The following is a 19,556-nucleotide window of genomic DNA, read 5'->3' on the forward strand; positions in this document are numbered from 1 at the left end:
TACATAAGTAGGGCTGATCTCTACCATTCATATTTTATAAATAAAGACCCAAGGACTGACCACAAGGGCATGTAGTCTGACAACACAAAGGTATGCCGGAGCACTATCCCTAGATTCTGATTCTTCATCTATGGTCAAACGAAAACAATTTTAAATGTATTTTCCATCATCAGGGAATCAGCACCTCAGGCAGTGAGTGATTAAACTGTTAAAAGATGTCTACTGAAAAAAAACCATAAATGACAACTAAAATTCTTCTGCAACAGTCCTAGCCAACTTTATACCAGGTGGGTTCCAGAGCTATCTCGCTTGGAAAACTTTTGCCAGAGAAGGAATATAAAGCAGTCCACAATGCAACAAGCTGCCATAGCTGTTGTATGCATACTTCTTATGGACAGAGGTAGCAGAGATAATCAAACAGGGCCTAAAGGGAAATGTCTTGGGTAGAGCTATCCTAGCTACATACAGTCTTCCTGAATTTTAAAAATCTCATTGCAACATCTTTCTCCTGGAATGCATTGCTCTGCATAGAGTGAGAAATGTTTTCCCATCTTTGCATCAGGAAAAAAAGAGTATTTTTAAAATTTCTTTGTTAATCAAAAATCACTCAACAAAGAGAGACAGACACCAAATTCAGAGGGGCTCATAACTGGCGTATTTACCTTAGTATCACAGATTCAGCAAGATGTCTCACAATGCGCCCACTTACCTAGCATGTGCCATAATCCAATAATTAGACACTGTGTTTTATCTCTTGCTCTTTTATCTTTTATCATCTTTTGTCCTGCTTTCACAAAAAGCGGGACATCTTTTGCTTTCCCAAAAAGCAGGACATCTTTTGTCCTGCTGTCCCAAAAGTCCATACTGGACCTCAGAGAGTCAGACTAACATTGGTACATTCCTGAAAAATATCCTGGTTGACATACACTCTCTTCCCTGTTAAATAAAAAGTAGTTCTTTTGTAGGAGACATCTAGCCCCAATCATATCATTTCAAGCTCAGTAATACAGAAACCTGCTGGACTTTCCTACGGAGTTGTAGAGCGTTTGAGGGATCTTGTAAAAGATGTCATGGATCAAGATGGAACTGCCTAGCAGCCGGAGAGGGAGGCTGCATGGGAACGCAYCCAGGTCACAGCAAACCACAGCGGCCTTGCTCCCCCTCTCCTCCACGCCTACCCCTCGCGCGCAGCACAGCATAGCGTGGGATCCTGACGGCAGGAGGTTCCCACTGCACTGCTCTCCGGCAGCCCCAGCGCTCCCTGCTCTTCTCAGGGACTCTCCGTGTGCTCCAAAGAGCAAGATTCCAGGCATTCATCTGGGGCTCTGGGAGGCACTTGCCTCATTCCTTCTGTGGAAACAGCTGGAAGGTTGCCCTCAAAGTCTCGTTTGCAATCTGTGTTCCCTCCAAAAGTTTTATCAGCTGGTTCATTTCAAACAGATTTTTACAGCAGGATGAGAGCTGAGAAGGATGAAAGAACTGGACCAACGCCTTTGCCTGTCCCAAACACAAGATCTTTAGATCCACGTTCTTCTTCACAAAATCCCCAATGTCTCTTTGAGAGAGGCAAAAACACATAGGACCCTGTCCTCTCCTCCCTACCTCATTTTCTGACTCTAGAGTTACCAGAAGCTTAGACATGTTCTCCATCTGGTAAAAGGTGAAAATCTTTTCTTGCTTCTGTCCATCTGAGAACCAGAAAGACCAAAAAGCTCCCAAAATCAATGAATTKAACAACTGAAGGCCTGGCGACACTGCTAAAAAAAGCACACTGCTTTTTTAGGATATGCACAGTTTTAATTATGTTCCCTATTTAGAAAGGGCAGAGATGGAAGGAAAAGTCAAGGATGGTCTCTGATCACAGGAGGACTGTAAGAGAGGAGGAGAATTATTAAAAAGCTAGAGGCTAATACTGGCACAGAACCAAATGGGGATGAACGGGCAATGAACAAATTCATCTTGGAAATTAGAAGCAGATTTCTAAATATCAGAAGAGGTAGGTTCTGGAATGGCTTCCCAGGAGGAAACAACAGAAGCAAAAGCCATTTAATTTTGAGATGGAGACTGATAAATTTATGAAAGGAATCCTGCAACATAATTGCCTGCAATTACAGAGAGGCTGTGCTCAGTGACTCAGGGGGTCTCTTCCACTCATATACATCAACCTCAGCCAAGCCAAAACAGAATAAAAAGAAAAAAAATCCAGAAATGAAGTGCAACAGAACAAAAATATAAGCAAGACAGTTAGTACAAGGACAAGTCTGCTTTGTTTATTAAACAAATTATGTTTTCTGAAACGGAATTTATTAACCTCCAGGGAATTCAGTATGTTCAGGTAAAAAGTCTGGATCAAAAAGAGCAGCTGAATCAGAAATAAAGTTCTATATAACTGTGACCACCTGTAAATCCCAAACTCACTCACAGTGTAGAGGTGAGTCCCCCCAGCACCACCAGCAGCCCCCATCAAGTAACTGTCAGACTAACCCGTGAAAGAATCTTGACACACTTCCTTCTAGGTTACAGCTATGAAAGGAACTATAAGACGAGGTAGATAAGTGAGACACTTAAAACTGCAGGTCATTCAGGAAGAATCCCAGTTAAACAAAGAAATCTTCTAACTGTGAAATCTGCAGATGGGTATAGAAACAATTATGGATCTTCTTCCAGACTTGCCAGAAACTTCACTGAAAAGAGGTCCCTGAAACCATGAAAGAGTCAACAGGGAGAAATCCTTTCACACTCTATCCTCTACATTGAAAACCCAGGGTAATGCCATCCTGGTCAGCCCACAGAAGAAAAACCAAAACACACAAAGCTGAAATCGCATGAAAAATATAGAGCTGTAACATAAGAAGTCATCTGTGAACTCTCCCATAGCACATCAAACATGAGGTATTCATTCATTCCCACAAATGGAGTCAACGTTGATCTATAAGCTGCAGCTCTGTATTACACATTTCAGTTTCATGCATTTAAGCCAGACAAACATTCCCAGGGGATTGAAAGAACCCGCTACAGTGAGTTGTGGTTCTATTTTGGATCATATCGCAGTATAACAAATCACAGTTTCAGACACTGGGATAAGGGGCTCAATAAACCAAGTAGCATGATAACTTCATGTATACCCCATCCACACGCACAGCCATGTGCGGAATCAAACCCACATATGGCCCTCCAAAATGATCAGCCTTAGCTACATATGTACATATACCATTATTTATTCAAATATAATTTCACATACAARGTGTTTACCACATGCTGTTGTCTAACTGAGAATGGTAGATTATCTAATCCTGCCCACAGATACCCAAAACTGCTTATCAGATCTGATGCCCTGCACCTGAGGCAGCAGAAAACAAGATTTTAAACACAGAAAGTTTTTCTGGTGCTGCCTGTTTGTTCTCGTGGTTTTTCAGCTGTGACCCATATGAAGAGGTCTTCAGAAACAGAGTCATCAGAACTATTTAGCACCTGAACAGGTCCATGCAACTGCTGTTCTGCAAGAACTCAAGTGCTGAGAATGATGCACCAGTCCCCAACATATTTTAGAATTATTGTGGTTTGTAAGTTTAGAAGGAAAAGCCAGTGCAGAAGCAGAGTATTTCCAACAGATAATTGAGATATCAAATATTTCCATTATCTCATATATTTCCAACAGATAATTGAGATATTGAGATAATGGGAAAAATGCTGAGAATACATACACTTTAGAGAGACACCAAAAAAAAAAAAAACCAACACATCAACAACAATGAGAATCAGTAACTTAAACAGTTACATTGCAAGTAGCCCGTAACGGAACTCCAGAATTAAAGACATTTGCTCTGTTTTCTCCCAAAATTAAGGTGGCAACATGTAAAGGCATAAAAATTGTTTTACCTTAAAGCATTTCACAGCACCCTGTGGTGATTAAGACAGTTACGTCTTAGCACCCCTTTCTGAATTGTAGAAGGATTCCTTTCAATCACTGACTAAGAAAGGCAAGACTTTCAAGAGAGTTCAGTTATTGCCTAGGGATGAGGAGCTCTGTTTTCATAAGGATTTTTGCACACTATAAACCTGATCACTCATGTCATTTGGACCTCTTGCACTATAAAGACTGAGAACATAAAAATGTAACTCTGAGCTATTTTGACCGTCTGGGCATTGGGATATGAGGACAGTCAAATTAGCAAGCAACAGTGGAAGTCTCCAAATCCTGACAGCCACCTTCTCGGCTCTCTATATATTCCTGAGCTCCAAGTTAAAGAAGTTGTCTTCTTTCYAGATAATTAAAGTGGCTTGAAAAGATAAATGATACAGACAAAAYAATTTTGGCTGGAGGACATTCTGATTTTTTATTTTAATTTCACCAACCAGGAACACAAAATGTGAGACAGATTAGCTGTCAAAAACACAACATTACTGACTAAAGCCTAACATCTCTAAAACTTACTATTTGTTTTGGATATTTTCATAAGTAAAAATAATAATAATAGCACAATTTAAATAAATCCCTAAGGAGCTTCCAACTAAACACTGGGMTCTATTTGGCATTGAATGAATTGTAAGTGAATGAACAAGAACCAGGAAGCTGGAACTACCTGGCCACGTTTTACTCCATAAGCTGAGCAAAGCACAATTAAAGAGCAACCAGCACAGAATGTAAAAACACAGATTCCAATACAAGCACATGTCTTTTATTAATAAACATTCTAAGTGCAAAAAAAAATGATCACTATACTGGAAAARATATTTAAGGAAAATTATCGTTCAAAGTTCAGCTTAAAAAGGAAACCAGAAATAGATACATATGCAAACGCAAAGTTCGCATGCTTAAAATATTTAAAAATAGGTTTAAATTTTTTAAATATATCTTGACAAAAAGTTTAGTCTGTGCCAAAGCTATTGCTCATCCTTCTAGGTTTTACCACAACTTCTATTCTGCTATTGTACGTAATGCCACTAGGCCACATTCAAGCCTGAAAGAAAATAGCTGAAGTTCATCGTCTTTGACTCATAGATGAGCTTAGTGCACCCACAGGACTTTCTAGAGAGCAGCTGGTTGTGTTTTCAATTTTTTTTTTTTTTTTTTTTTTTTTTTTTGGTTTTTGGTTTTTGGTCCAGGCAAAGAAGGTAGACCCTAGGAAGGCAGGATCTGCACGATGCAAAGGGAATACCAAGAAACCATATTTGGAAGCTGAATGATTCAGAGGTCTGATAATGGGATGCAGTGTCTTCTTGCGGCAGGTCGCTATGCTGAATCCGTATCCATGTTGTTAYCCAGATGACAAACAAAAAACAGCCCCAGCTGTTCCCATGAAATGAACTGGTCAAGGTTGCCCTGATTACTGAGTCAATATGCCGTGCTGTTATATATCACTTGGGGAAAAAAAGAGACCACAAGGTCCTAGCTGGACCKAAACAGGTTGCTGAAGAGCCTCAAGATCATTTTTGATCCCTTCGTGGGACAACGACACACAGCTAGTGAGCAGTCCTGAGGAAGCTGCCTAAACCACTGGCCAAAGCATCGCTTGCCCTGTGGCTACACAAAGGGACCATGATCTTCCAAGGCTGCCAGTTTAGCACCTTTCACCAGAGCTGGATTAGCTCTACCTCCTTCAGATGAAAGCAGAATGAACCCAGCTCACTGGTGAAGCTGTTCTCGGTCACCAAAAGGTGACAGTCCATCAGCTTACAGGGATCTGTGCTTTAKGCATCACCGTGCGTGCCCAGAAAGGCAGCTCGTTCCCTGCTCCAGAGCGCCCTTCCATTCAAGGGAACTCAGCTTCCTGCCTTTTAGCACACCCAAATTTGGCACATTTAATCAGGTCACTGTTCATTTTATTAAAGTATCCAGTTGCTAGAAAAATGTTTTGTTTGCCTACCACTGGATATAATTGAGCCTTTAGAATGTTTTCTTCCTTTCTCCCCTCAAATTCACCATTTTGATGCAAACACTGAGAGTTTTTACTTTATTTTGGGGGTGCTCCAGCTATACTAAGATACACTTTAAAAAAMAAACAAAAAGATCTTCAAAATTTCTGTGCCTTGAGTCTTGTACCTGAAAGTATATGATGGTGCCCAGACTGCTCTCAAAGGTGTAAGCAATCAATACAAAAGTGAAGTACTGGTGTATGCGCACATACGGTATTTATAAAAAGTGCCTCTGTAAGGGATTTGGGGTTTATTTTTTTAATTAACTGAAAATGATAACACAAGGGTTTTTCATCTGGCATGAGCTTGGGTTTCACCAGCTGCTGAAAAAGATTCTCTTAAAGGACTGAAATTACAGTGTTTCTCCATGTACTTTCAGTGGATTTCAAAATAAACACAGCTACATAATCATGCCTGTTAATAGACAGAAGTAGGTGAAGTTACAGGTCCTGATACATTTAGAAAGAGGAACAAGGCACACAATCTGACTTACCTATCATATTAACTGAGTATTCTGTGATTCAGCCAAGTGAAGAGAAAAGAACTGGAAAGGGCCAGGGCACAGAGTGCTGGCCTTGGCCTACCTGCTGTACATGAATACTGCATTTTACACAACACAGCATAAGGGACAAGTCATAAGGGACCTTGTGTCATTGTCCTTCTCTCTCACCCTACCAAGGATCTCAGGAACAGGGATGCATGAAAGCAGGAAACTCAAAATTATCTAGGTGAAGGACTTGAGAATTAAGACTCTCCATTTGAAATGCCTTCTGTAGACTCTGCACCTCTATTTTCATCACTCTCTTCCTGTGACTGTATGCCTTMAGTCACCACTTCTGCTTATATCACTTAAATCACTTAAAAACAACAAAAAGGATAATTTGACAAAATCTGAGGTACAACTACCATTTCATCTTTTTTTTCTTCTCAGGTGGAACCTTTATAACCTATGGTCTCTTCAAACTATCCGATTAACAAAAAGGAAGAGGACTCGGCAGTATCCTTATTGGTGCCTTTGGGGTTTAGAAATTCCTCCCTCACTTCCCTACTTCATGTTCTAGAACATATCACCATTATGCACACTTTGGCTAAGTACAYAGAAGACTATTTAATGGCTTTCAAGGAGCAGCAAAGAGGACAAAAGGAATTCTGCAGTGTCTTTGATTTACTGGCTGGCAAGGTCACTGCAGTATTTAAATGTGATTATTTAATGATACATTAGGCCACTATCAGGTTTTTGTAAGCGTAATTAACTGGTAGRGAGCCTAAAAGTTTTTGAAAGACTTTGGTTTGTTATTTTTGACATTTAAGAAGTAATATTCTCAATAATGGTCACACAGATTGAAGTTTTCCAAAGATTCTAAGGAACCATATTAAGAACAACTTTGGAAATACAGATAAAACAAAGAAACAGCTCAGTCATCAACTGTCTCAGCCACAAGATAACAGCTATGCAATGTGAAGAGGGGAAATAAATGAATTCCTTAGAGGATGCTCATGCACACAAACACAGGCAGATCTGCCGTAGTCTGTCTGAAAGAGTCAGGACTAGCTGCATATGGGTATCCACTCCACTTAGACTATTCTCTGGGGAACACATTCCTGCAATAATTCCTTTCCATCTCCATCTTCATACCCATTCTGTCTTATTTCCTTCACTTCACCTTCTCTGCAGGTCATTTTTTGATGCTGCACAGGGCAATGACTTGCAAGGCCTCCACTTWGAGTCCAAAAAATATCCCATGTGATGGAAAAGGTGGCTTTCCAAGTGATTGTCAAAAGTAAAGACAGTCCAATAAATCCTGCACAAAACTCTCTCTTTTAACCTGTGCGGTTAAAAATGGTCYATCAAATCTGTTAGCACACTAGCCTGCCTCATTCTTTGATATCAGCACAGTGAACCTTCCAAATGAAACTGAGGAACTGGAAGCCTGCTTCTGGTATATAAAGTAAAAAGAGACTTTACTAACAACTTAGAGCAAGACCCAAAGCAATTCAGCTCCATGAGTATCACAGCAACAACCTGTGGCAACATCCTACACTACCTGAAGCTAGAAGAGTTCTTAGGGAAGGGATTTTACCATAAGCTTCATTCAGTAGGCCCTGATAATATGCTTGATTCTCAGCTAAGAACCTAAAGACCTGTAAAAGAGATAGGTAAGTCAGCCCAAGCCTAGTACTATTAGGTACTGATCTGTCAATGTGACGAGTAACCACAAGCCTTGCTCTGGTCAGACTCACCCAGGAGAGCTGCTGTCAACGTAAGCAAGGAGTGGTTTAAGCATTCCAGGGGCAGGCAGGGAATGCCGACCGCTGCCAAAGGTGGAAGGATCTACTGAAGATTAAAAAGATCAGCCCTCTTGGTAGCAAAAAATGCTACCCAAGGAACCACTGTTCCTTTAATTGAGCACAGAGACAGGTGAAGGATTTCATCCCATATTTAATATTGTACCCATATGCCACATTAAGCTAATGTGCTGGAGACTCTGCAGTTGAACTGTCTTCCTCCCGCATCAGCTCCTGACACACTTACACTGTGGACTCTGAGCTGGAAAGTAACTCCCAAAAAAGCATTCAGGAGTAAAAGTGGGCAGCCTAACGTGGATTTCTCAACAGAACAGTAAAAAGAGGATCAGCCATACCAAACTGCACTGCTTTTCTGTATTAACACAAATGCTTTTATTTACAACATAGGCAAGTAGGAAACTCTTTCAGCTGAGCTGAAACCACTTTGGGTACTGTATTAGAATGAATACCGTCACTGAATACACTGAAAGATGCAAGTGGTAACAGCTTAACTGAACATCGGTGACCATGGAAAAAATATTCTCAGTAAAGAAATTAGCCTCCTACCAAGAAAAGTACCTGCTAGGTGTAAATGTTTCTCAGGATGTCTGACACCTCCTTCTGCAGTCTCAGTGAATTTGCAGTGCTGCCCAGGAGCTTGACATGTCCTACACAGCACAAGAGGGAGAGCTGAGTATCCCCATCAAGTAGACTGTTGTAGGAGAGCGAAGAAGGAAAAAATCCTTAGTAAGTTACTGAAGTTGCAGTTAGACATCCCACTAGCTGCTCATACACTGCACTGATTCAGCACATGTAGCAGGCACCTAAACTCTGCAATGAGGTGCAATATTTGGGAGTCTGAACAACTGGGTTCTACTGGTCACTCGCTTMTAAGCTGCCTTGCCCAGTCCACCTCACATGAAGAACTCAAAACCTGCAAATCTTTGCACTCCACTGCAAGTGACTTCCAAGCAAGAGGAACAAAGGCAGACAGACACCTCTTGCTGTTGAAGGCACAACCAAGGCCATAGGCTGGAGCAGAAATACTTAATCCTAATAATAGTGATAGCGGACAGGAACTTAACAGCTCTGATTTTCTCTACTCTGACATTGCATTTATTAAAATAACACCTTTATTCCTCTATGTCTTTCACTCAAGGAGTCCCCAGATACTGACTCCAAGACGTTATTGCAGCAAAATGTTATTGTATGCGCCTGGRTATGCATACGTAAGTGTATACACTGAGATGTAAGCCCTCTGTCCTCTCATTCTTGTTTATAAATGAGTAGCACATGGCACAGTCACCAAGCCTCCTGTCCCAGCAGAACAGAGATTTCAACCAAGCAATCCGTGTCCCTACCCAGATCCACCCCTCTCCCTTCTGCCAGCTGCTTCAACAACGCTGGTTTATGGGTCCCCTTATTCAGTTTATAGATCTCCAGCCTCCACAGCACTTCTAGGCTGGATACAAAGGATGTGTTTCCATCTCAGATTCCTAACTCCAGCCTGCACATTGATTAACACTGAGTGATAGTTCTTCCTTTTCTCCCACACCATTACTGAAGTAATGTTTCTGTCAGGAGAGCCTGCACTTTTCCCTCCCTTCCTTTCTCCGGGCTGACCCCACGCGTAAAACACATTCCAGGAAAGATAACAGGATCATAACGGAGCTCCAATTTCTAATTAGAGTCTGAGCCAAGCAACAGAATTTATGGCTTGCTTTTTAATTCAGACCAATTCACCTTCTGTGCCTTTAGGTTAAGAGAGAGAGAGACAGAGAGAGAGAGACAGAGAGAGAGAGACAGAGAGAGAGAGACAGAGAGAGAGAGACAGAGAGAGAGAGACAGAGAGAGAGAGAAAAGAAAACCCCACGACATAACACAACGCACCCCCTTGCCCCGCAGCGTTCCGCACACGCGAACCGTCTCTGCGTTAGTTTTCCCAAGCGGTTTCTTGCTCCGCCGGCCCCCCGGGCTCCGCGAGGCCGCCACGCGGCAAGGGCGCCCCCTGGCCGCCGCGCGGGGAGCTGCAGCCGCCGCAGCTCGGTGCCACGGGAGCGCTGGGAGCCGATCCCGGCAGCGGGATTGGCACCGGTCACTCGGCTACCTGGGAAAGCCACCGGGTGCCTCGGCACCCATCTGGCTGCCTCCTGACACTGTGCGGCGGGGCCACCCATTGGACTGGCCTTTAAAACTGTGTGGCGAGGGTGTTGCTTGTGCTCTGCAAAAGTGAATGACAAATCGTTTCAAGCTTCGGGACGGGCTATTTTTTTTTCCCCTTTCAAATCTCCCTCTTGAATCATCTTCACTGGAAAAGCCAATTGCATCTCTTAGCAGCTTTCTTTCCCCCCGCGTGCAAAACCACTTGCTGGTTTCTCCTTCCCAAGTCCGGCAGCCAAACGTCAACGTGGAGAAAGGACTTTAAACCATGACCGCGGCCGCTCACAAACACTCAAGATTTTTTTGCACGTTTATTTTGCCTCCATGTTTCCCCAGCTGCTCTGCTGAGAGGACAGTAAAAGAAAAAGAAAAAAAAGAAAAAAAAAAAAAAAAAAAGAAAGAAAACTGCCTGCAAAAAGCATCACGAAGAGACTGGAAAACTGCAGCGCAAAGGAGGAGGATGTGACTTTAGCTTGACTTACCGATCTCAAGACCCAGCTGTGTATTTTTCTAGCCGCTTTTCCGAGCCGCTGAGCTCAGCACTCAGGAACGTCCATCCCGCGCGCGGGCGCCAGGCAGGAGCGCCGCTCCTCGCGCTGCTGCTGCTGCTGCTGCTGCCGCCGAGCGAGCGGGGCCGCGGCTGCCGCTGCCGCTGCGCGCGCCCTCCCGGACACCCGGCCCGGGAGCCGCTTCCCATTGCGCAGCCCGGCCCGGCGCCGCGGGCTGCGGGAGGCAGGGCCGGCCCCTGCTCCCGGGATGCGCTTTCTTAAAGGGACCAGCCCCGGTCTGGCAGGAGCCGCGTCCGCGGCTGCCGGGACGCGCAGGGTGCCCGGGTGCGCTCCCTACGCAGCGCATCGGGCCATCCTGCCCTCAAGTTCTTGCTCCTCGCAACGAAAGAGATGTGATTAAGCAAATAAAACGCTGCTGTTTCCCTTGTTTTTCTCCTCCTCGGTCATTCTCCAGACCCACGTATTCTCCCGTTTAAGTCACTGTTCCTAGCACATTTTGCACATTTTGCACTTTCTGACTTCACTTGCAGCTCTATTTGATGCCAACAGCAAGATGGGGATGGGGGAGTTGTCTGCCTCGTGTGTTGCTGCCTGCAGCATGTTCCTGGCTAAACCATGTTCCTGGCTAAACAGCAATGCTGAAATYCAGAGATAGCAACTGCATCTGCAAAACCTCTTTCTCTCAGCTCATGGAAATGTATGGTTTGCTCCTTGTATGTGTAAGCCATTTGTTTGCATTACAATAACTGATCTCTCATGATGACAACACCAATCAACACACATCAAAAGGCAAAGTCCTATATATACGCATATGTGTATATACACACACCCCCTGGCACTGTCAGAGAAGCAAGTTATATGGGAAAAATATCACCTTCACCCCAGTGGCCAAAGCAAACATGGTGAAGCCAAGTCACCACTGTCAGGCTCTCTTGCCTCCATTTATACCAATGTGTGATGAGGCCAGCATGGGGACGCACAAATAACGTGGTATCTTTCCATCTCTTTGGTTCTGTGGTAAAAGATTCTGTGAGTAGAAATCAAAAGGTGACTCTACCTCATTTAATGCTCATGGTCCTCCACAAACAGGCTCGGTAGGTAMCCGCTAACTACTGACACATACATGGTCTACCCTGTAAGTAAAGAAGCCATTTAGATCTGCTACTAAATTATAATCTTCAGCATTAATAGCTTTGTATTAAACCATGGGTCCCATCAACGTTTCTSTAGCATGAGCTGTACTTGTTCCTGCCTTTCTCAGCATAAAGCCTGGGAAAGCTGTCTGTGATTTACACATGCAAATTACATACGTGATGCACAGCAGACAAGATCTTCCAACTCCATCAGTGCCCCCGTCAGTCCCATTGGTCTATTAATCCTCCCTTTCCACACACATCTCTGCCCACTGCATTTTTCAGGTCCTTCTCCAGGTCCTTCTCCCTTTGCTTCCTGCTTCCTCCTCCCACAAGCCAGATCTTTCTGCAGCTGCTCTCCTTTTCCCTTCCCTGCCAGTCCTGCCTAACTGGCTTGGTTCCCCCCTTTCCTCCCCTCGGTTTCCCTTTGGAAGAGGAAAGAGCAGCTGGGAGAGGAGGCAGTGATTARCCAGTTGCTGCTCCTGCCTTCTCCCTACCCTCCACTTCCCCAGGCAAGGGGCAGGAGCCAGAGGGCCGTAGGCGGCCTTGGCAATTAACCTGCAGCTCAGGTCAAGGCTGACCTTGGCTCCCATCCTACCGGCATTACCTCCCTTCTCATCCCATTAGCACATGCTGCCATTTGTTACGCTACAGTACAACAAAGATACATGGCCTTTCTCTTGCTCATTAGTTAGATGTTAACAAAACACTCACCTTAAAGCAAAGCTGGTCGGCCAGCTGACCCCTCAGCTAAGATTATGCTGATGAGAAAACAGGCAGAGTTTGTCTAAGACACCGCAGTGGCTGCGTATTTGGATGGGAAGGATATTGAAGCTGGAAGGAAGCTGGGACTTGTGGGGAGCTAAAGTGATGCCCTGTTTCTCTATGCACACAAAACAAGTAGAGGTAAAACACCAAAGGTGCCCAGCACAAAACAGGTTTATRTCCCTGGACTGGGATGATCAACCTGCCATAAATGTTGAGATAAAAAGACAGTGTCTCTTGCTCCTCGCATACGCTGCCCTTTACGCTCCTTRTAATTCCATGTGAAATCTGCCACCCCTTCCACAGCAGCATCTGGATGTTCCATTGACAGAGCATTGTCTAATGGTTACAGCACAGCTCCTGGTTCCTATTACTGCCTGCAGGAAAAACGTGTGGTTTATTAAATTTAGGATTTAAATAAGGATTTGTATTCTGCTGCCTGCTTCAATCTTGACTCAGAACATGAAACTGGATAAGTCACTGCTGCTTTTTGTGACTCTGTTTCCCCTAGATAGAAAAAAAATATACTATGCTGGGGTGTTATATAATTCAATACTTGTATTAATAACAGCCGGGGTGAGGGCTGCCAGAGCAGCCAGCTTTTTATTATTATGCACTAAAAGCTGCAGATACCTCACTGAAATCTGTAAAGTATGGTAATATGCAAAAATAAGTTTGATTCTGAGGAGTAATCCCCTTGAACAAGAGGTGACAATAGGAACAATTTTGCTATCTTAGCTTATAGGGGGAAAAAAATCTAGGGGAAGTTATTCCAAAGCTCCCTCTCTCCCTCTGCCCCCCCCCCCCCAAAAAAAAAATGGAAACCCACAAAAAAAAATCTTTTTCATTTTGAACATTGCCTCAAATAAGGTCTACATCCCAAGATAGCACCAATATCCTTATACACGGCAGCCACTTCAGAATTCAGGAATAAGGCCATCAGAGAAATCTAATATCATCCATTTCTATAAGCATTTGTGGTATATAATTATGCATTTTTAGATTCTGTCTGCCAAGGATATAAATAAAAACTATTCTATTATATATGTATTTGTAAGGTGACAGACTCCATGGATGAAAACCTGACCCCAACGACAACACCAAACTCAAGGCTTCCCCCGCTATTTCTTTCTTTCTCACATTTTTTTTCGTTGTTCTCTCGCATGCAAGAAATCTCAATAACGAACTTCACATACTACTACCATCCCATCCCAGAAAAGCAASTAGGCCAAAGCAGAAAGACAGTAAACAAACAAAAAAACAAACAAACCAAAACACAAGCAGATGATGTGCTGCCCCAAAAAACAGATTCCTTATACAACGCAAAAGCTTCTGGGAGATATTGCTCCGCCTCTGGAGATTTAAACTGTTTGTTAGATCAGTCGTCACCACAAAAGGAGATGGGATTATTAATGTAAGAACAAAAGTGCCCCTTGTGACTGGGGCCCCAGTACCAGCCTGCCTGCTCGCCTGACAATGGCATTAAACACAGTGCCTCCCTGGACTCAGCTGCGTGCCCTGCCTGACACCACCACCCTGGGCAGCCACAGGGTCACAGACTTCTCCTGCTTTGTCACCACAGGCTACAGAATCAGTGAGACCGTAAACCCCTCCCTGCAGGGCTGTTTCTGCTTATCTCCCACTCTCTGAAGTACTACACAGTGTTTGGAGCATCTCTTGAGGGCAGTATGCACTGTATAACATTCCTTGATGATGGCTTAAATCAGTGTACCAGATATTTAATTACTTCCAGCAACTTCTCATTATATGTATAAATATATAGAGATATAAAGGCTTGCCTTCCATCTTAAAAGTTGGYCCACATCACATCCCCAAAGTAGAGATGTTTAGATACAGTATTTAGAGTTAACCAGTTACGAAGATCTGAGCTAGCAACTGTATCCATCATATTAACATATGAAACACTGCCTGGGACTCTTTTGAGGATGGAACATTTCAGTTCCATTCTCTTTCCTCATCACAGATCTTTCCCTTTCATTTACTTCTCAAGCCCATTATAACCTTCTCTCCTGTATGTTTAGTTTTAGTGAGTGGTCTGCATGAATTGCATGTTGGCAGGGGAAACACCCAAGCCCAAAGGAAAAACAATTTGTATTTGTGGCAGCTTAGGTAACATATAAGGAAAGAGGGGAAAAGACATTCATTTCTTTTTCTTTAGAAAGGGAAAAGACTTACAAGATGTTAGAAAATGAAAGTCAGAGATGACCCAATTGAATGAAAAAAAAAAAAAAAAAAAAAAAAAAAAAAAAAAAGGAAGAAATATTTAGCTTTTACAAGAATTGCCCCATTAGTTTCTCTCCTTAGTTTTGTCCTCTATTTTTTTAGGCATTTTGAAAGCACAACTCTCTTTTCACATAACAGCCCAACTTAAACACGGATCCTCTAAGGTAGGGAAGAGAGAAACACCTAGAATGAGTTTAAATTTCCTTCCATCAAAACATTGATCAGCTGCCAGCCATGAAGGTCGTTAGCAGGTCCCTGACTACTGTAAACATTTGTAACCAGCAAGTCAACTCTCATTTCCCTCCACTGCTTTGAAGAAACAGGGGTTCTCATCACATCTAACATTTCATGATCACTTTGAACCCATCTGTAGCACTTTAGTGATCACTGAACAGCTTTAGAAGGAAAAAAACAGCTGAACTGCAGATACTTTCATTTTCTTGTTGCTTCCAAATTAGCAAAATAGAGCCCACTGATCTGTAATGTGGAGGATTCCCTTGCTTTCCCCATCATTTCTGAATGCCTAATTCCCTTCTTTACTTATCTCCCTACCTCCCAAAGAAATAAAATGAAAGGAAAAAAACCCCTATGTGCTAGCAAGTGGCCACCTCCCAGAAGGGTGGAGCTACAGCCAGGTGAGCTGTACTGCAGTCCCTGGGAACTGCATGTTGTTGGCTACATCTACCGAATATCTGAACTAAAGAGGGCTGGAGTGGGCTACTCCTTAGGCAGCTGTTCTGATAAAAACTCTGTATAGCAGCATTCATCAACTTTTTTTTAAGTATCTATCTGAAGACCATTTTATGCTGCACTGCAACACAGGCTTTCACTAAGAACTATCTAAAAACAATTTGGGGCTCTCAAAATTCTTTTTTGTCCCTTCTGTTCCCTTCCTTTTGTGTGCATGGATTTGTTTAACTTGGAAGAAAGGAGACAAGGAGGGCTGTTTCAAATTTTGCAAGTGTTGATCAAATACCTTCTGATGTATTGACCATAACTGAACCAGCAATAAACTAGATCAATGTGTCTTGTTTTGATCAAGAGCAGGAGATGCAGTCACAAACTAAGGCAGTCCCTAGCTGCAAACACAAAGACCTTAGTGACTTCCACAAAAATCAAAGCAATGTCTGTGCAAAAGAACAGGAACTAAAAATGTACACAACATGACAAATCAGTGAAGTGTCCAAAGGCCTCTTCCACACTGCCACAGTGGAATAAAGAAGCCAAGGCTGTCTTTAGACTGCCTTATTGTGACACTCTGGTCTAAAAATGTTTTGGGCTATTGTAAAATTATACTCAGTTATTCATAGCCTTGAAACAGCTGCTCGGCAAGCAGAGAGCTCCAGGTAGATGTTTTCTTTACAGTACTGTGAATAGAGCTATTACATTGCTCCCATACCACCTAAGAAACCTGCTTCCTTCAAGACTGACTGCAGCTTGTCACCCTATAAGCTTCTGGCTGCTTCATAGCATCTCAGTGAAAAAAAAAAAAAAAAAAAGAGCAGCAGGAGAAGCAAGTCCTGGTTCCATTTGTGATGTGGGACAGGGGACAATGTTCACTTACTGTGTATCCTTTGCAGAAGGGCTAGAAGAATTAGTTATGGTTGGTGTGGTTTGCTAAATTCTGATTATTCATGTCCTCTGAAGGTTACATGCAAACTAATTGCCAGTGTTGATCCCTTAGTATGAACTGAAATCAATTAGGAAGGCAGCTGACCTTATTATGGCAATTAACCGCAAATGGCATTTAGTCTCTCTACTCTATTGCCAAGCTTTTTATTCTGGCTTTATGGGCTGGATGTTTTCTGGCTTGGATGTTATGGGTTTTTTTTTTTTTTTTTCCGCTCTATTGCACCACTCTTAACCCACCCTGATTTTCCAGGACATAATATAACTTCCATCACATAGAATCTTCCCTTATTTAGTGACACACTTTCCTGGAGAACACTTGGCTTTCCTTACAGGAATTTCTGTATACTGAGCAATCCTGGAAATYGGACAAAGTTCCTATGGAAAGGTGGTTCCTTGCTGTCAAGCAAAGGATGCTGAATTGCTCTCTTGGAAAGATGCTTGATTGTGGGGGTGAGAGAGGGTGTGGGAAGGAGAGAAGGGTAAAATTGTCTTTGCTGTACTTGGCCAGACGGTTCAGGTCACTAGGAATCTAGAGCGCCCGCGCTGCAGTTGGTGCTGAGGGGTGCATGTGTGATTAAGACTGAGTTGCTCTGGAGAAAAATGCATGGGGGTCTATGTGAAGGAGATTTCTGGGATATGACAGTGGACACGTTTAGCAGTCACTAGGCATAATTCCATTAGCAACAGGCCGAGCCCGCAGGAGCCCCAGTGTATGCCAACAACATGACCAACAAAGTGGTGGCCCTGATGCTGCATGCAGAGACTGGGCACCTAGAATCACTGTTTCCTTATGGGCWATTGCATGTGCCAGAGAAGAAACTGGTCACTTTGAGGGATGTTACTAATCAAGAATGAAATAGTCAATTTCCTAGAAAACTTCCCAGATGTAAAATGCTAGTGTTTAAAAGTTCTGGGGAATAAACATGTCCCTTTTCAGTGCATATCCATAGATAGCAAGGTAAGTGGAGCTGTGAGCAAAACATCACAGTTCCTTTTGGGCAACAGAATCTACAGTTTGGGGGTTGTATTGTTTTATATCAGCTGTCTGTGAGGTTCTAAGGCTTGGGAACCTCTTAAGATATTGCCAGAACATAGGGGCAGGATCTTGCTCCTGAAAGCACCTGCAGGAACCTTAGTGTTCACTTCAGCAGAAGCAGGAATGAGCTTGGCCTCTGTCATCTAATTCATCATTGTCCTGTCACTTTGTTCACTCATATACCTCAGAGCAAAGCACCCACCATCCTAATTCAATGACATTTTACAGTTTCATTGTGCTCATGTAAATACTGCTGTAGAGTGTGYAGCCATAGAGAACTAAGTCACACAACTTTATAGCACTTTGGATCCCCTATAGTGAGAAACGATGGGAAGAAAACATTTTACACTATTTTGTCTCTGATTACTGGCAGCACAAGCACTCTAACAGAACAGAAAGAGCACTGTAAATAATGAGGCRTTAAGAATAGCTAGATTTCATGCACGATTTGAATGCACAAGCTCTTTCTAACAGACTAAACTACCAAAGGGTTCTAAAAGGCACTAAGGAAGAAGATGGTGGCACTAAGTTTTCTTCCAATTGTTGGTCATTCTAGGAGAATAAAGGATAGAATAAGAAAGGAGGGAGCAAAACTACAGCATAAAAATAAAAAAAAAATCACTCGGCTATCATTTCCAATAACCTTATTTCCTAACTTACAAGAAATGCCTCCATTTTGCACTACAGTTATAATCAAAGCCAAGTTACTGTGCCGGCCCTCAGTCTGAATGACGCATGAGTAACACTTGTATACAAGTGTTGGATGCAAGTTTTCTTCCCTTTGCTAAAACCCTGATGGAGTAAAGAGAATAGAATGAGAGCAGCTTACATTTTTGATGCCATTAGAAGATATCTTGTGTTCAAATATACCTAAATAAGTTAATTTAAATGGGGGACTGAAAGACCCTGATTATTATAACTTTCTAGAGCTCTAAATTGAAAAGCATCTCGCAAGAGGTGGAAGAATCTTCTTGACTCATGAATGAAGATAACAACATACAAGCTGAAGAGAACAACTAACCTGGATGATCTTTGTGGATACTAATTACTCTTCTCTCTCTGTTGGGGTCTTCTGTGTTAAGTTCAGCTCCTCACCATGAAGGAAGAGCCCGCTTCACCCACAGCTCTTGTGGCAGCAGCGATGGCCTTTGGGAAAAACAATTGCAAATAAATAATCAGTTTAGCTTTCCATCAGTATAGAAGGTATCTTCAATGTTTCAGTGGCTTTCAAAAGAAAACACAGAAGAAATCTGCACGGAGGCTTCTATATTKCCTCTACTACTTCAACACAGGGTGTTTGGATGGAATCACTTTGTCTYGAACCACAGTGATTCTAAGTACATGCTTGACAGTAAGCATGAGAGAAATCCTCTATTTGCAGTGGGTAGTATTTTTGCATCTAAAGTCTAGAAAACACATAAGTGCTTTTTTATTGATACAGTCTACAGTGTACTCAACACACTGTAGAATCAAACCTATTATGGTTAATTCACACATATCATTTTATCTTAAATATTCATTTCACCTGCATCATAGACAAACTGTTGATCATGTACTTTATCCATTAATTCTGAGTCCAGCAAAATGACCGTYAGTGATCATGAATGGGGGAAAATAAATAATTCTGCATGGGATTGACATATACACAAATCTTGTTCAGTTAACACAGAACAATTGGTTCTGGCTTCTTTGTAGGGACTGTTCTAGAGAGATGACTTCCAGGATTTAAGAGAGGAGATCTGTTATAAATTATTTACTTCTATCAGTCAGCTAATTTTCTTGTTGGTTTTATTTTTCCATTACTTTTATTAAAGCCAAATGACTGTGCTCTGGGACATTCCACAGATGCTGCTGTACTGTCATTTTAGGAAATAC

The 19,556-nt window shown here is 42.5% G+C and overlaps 1 protein-coding gene across 3 annotated transcripts in view; it reads right to left on the reverse strand.

Moving 5' to 3' along the window:
• DAAM2 (dishevelled associated activator of morphogenesis 2) overlaps positions 1-19,556 on the reverse strand; it is a 188,676-nt gene that overhangs the window by 150,360 nt on the left and 18,760 nt on the right. For 2 of the 3 annotated variants that reach the window (XM_026034035.1, XM_026034036.1), the window contains exon 2: positions 18,703-18,827. The gene's annotated coding sequence lies outside the window, so the exon portion shown is untranslated. Of the gene's footprint in view, positions 1-18,165; positions 18,206-18,702; positions 18,828-19,556 lie in introns of those variants that run through there. The other variant, XM_026034034.1, reaches the window with a different exon arrangement.

Source organism: Nothoprocta perdicaria, unplaced genomic scaffold, assembly GCF_003342845.1.
Source record: "Nothoprocta perdicaria isolate Ctin4 unplaced genomic scaffold, notPer1 scaffold_139, whole genome shotgun sequence".
Taxonomy (NCBI): Eukaryota; Metazoa; Chordata; class Aves; order Tinamiformes; family Tinamidae; genus Nothoprocta; species Nothoprocta perdicaria.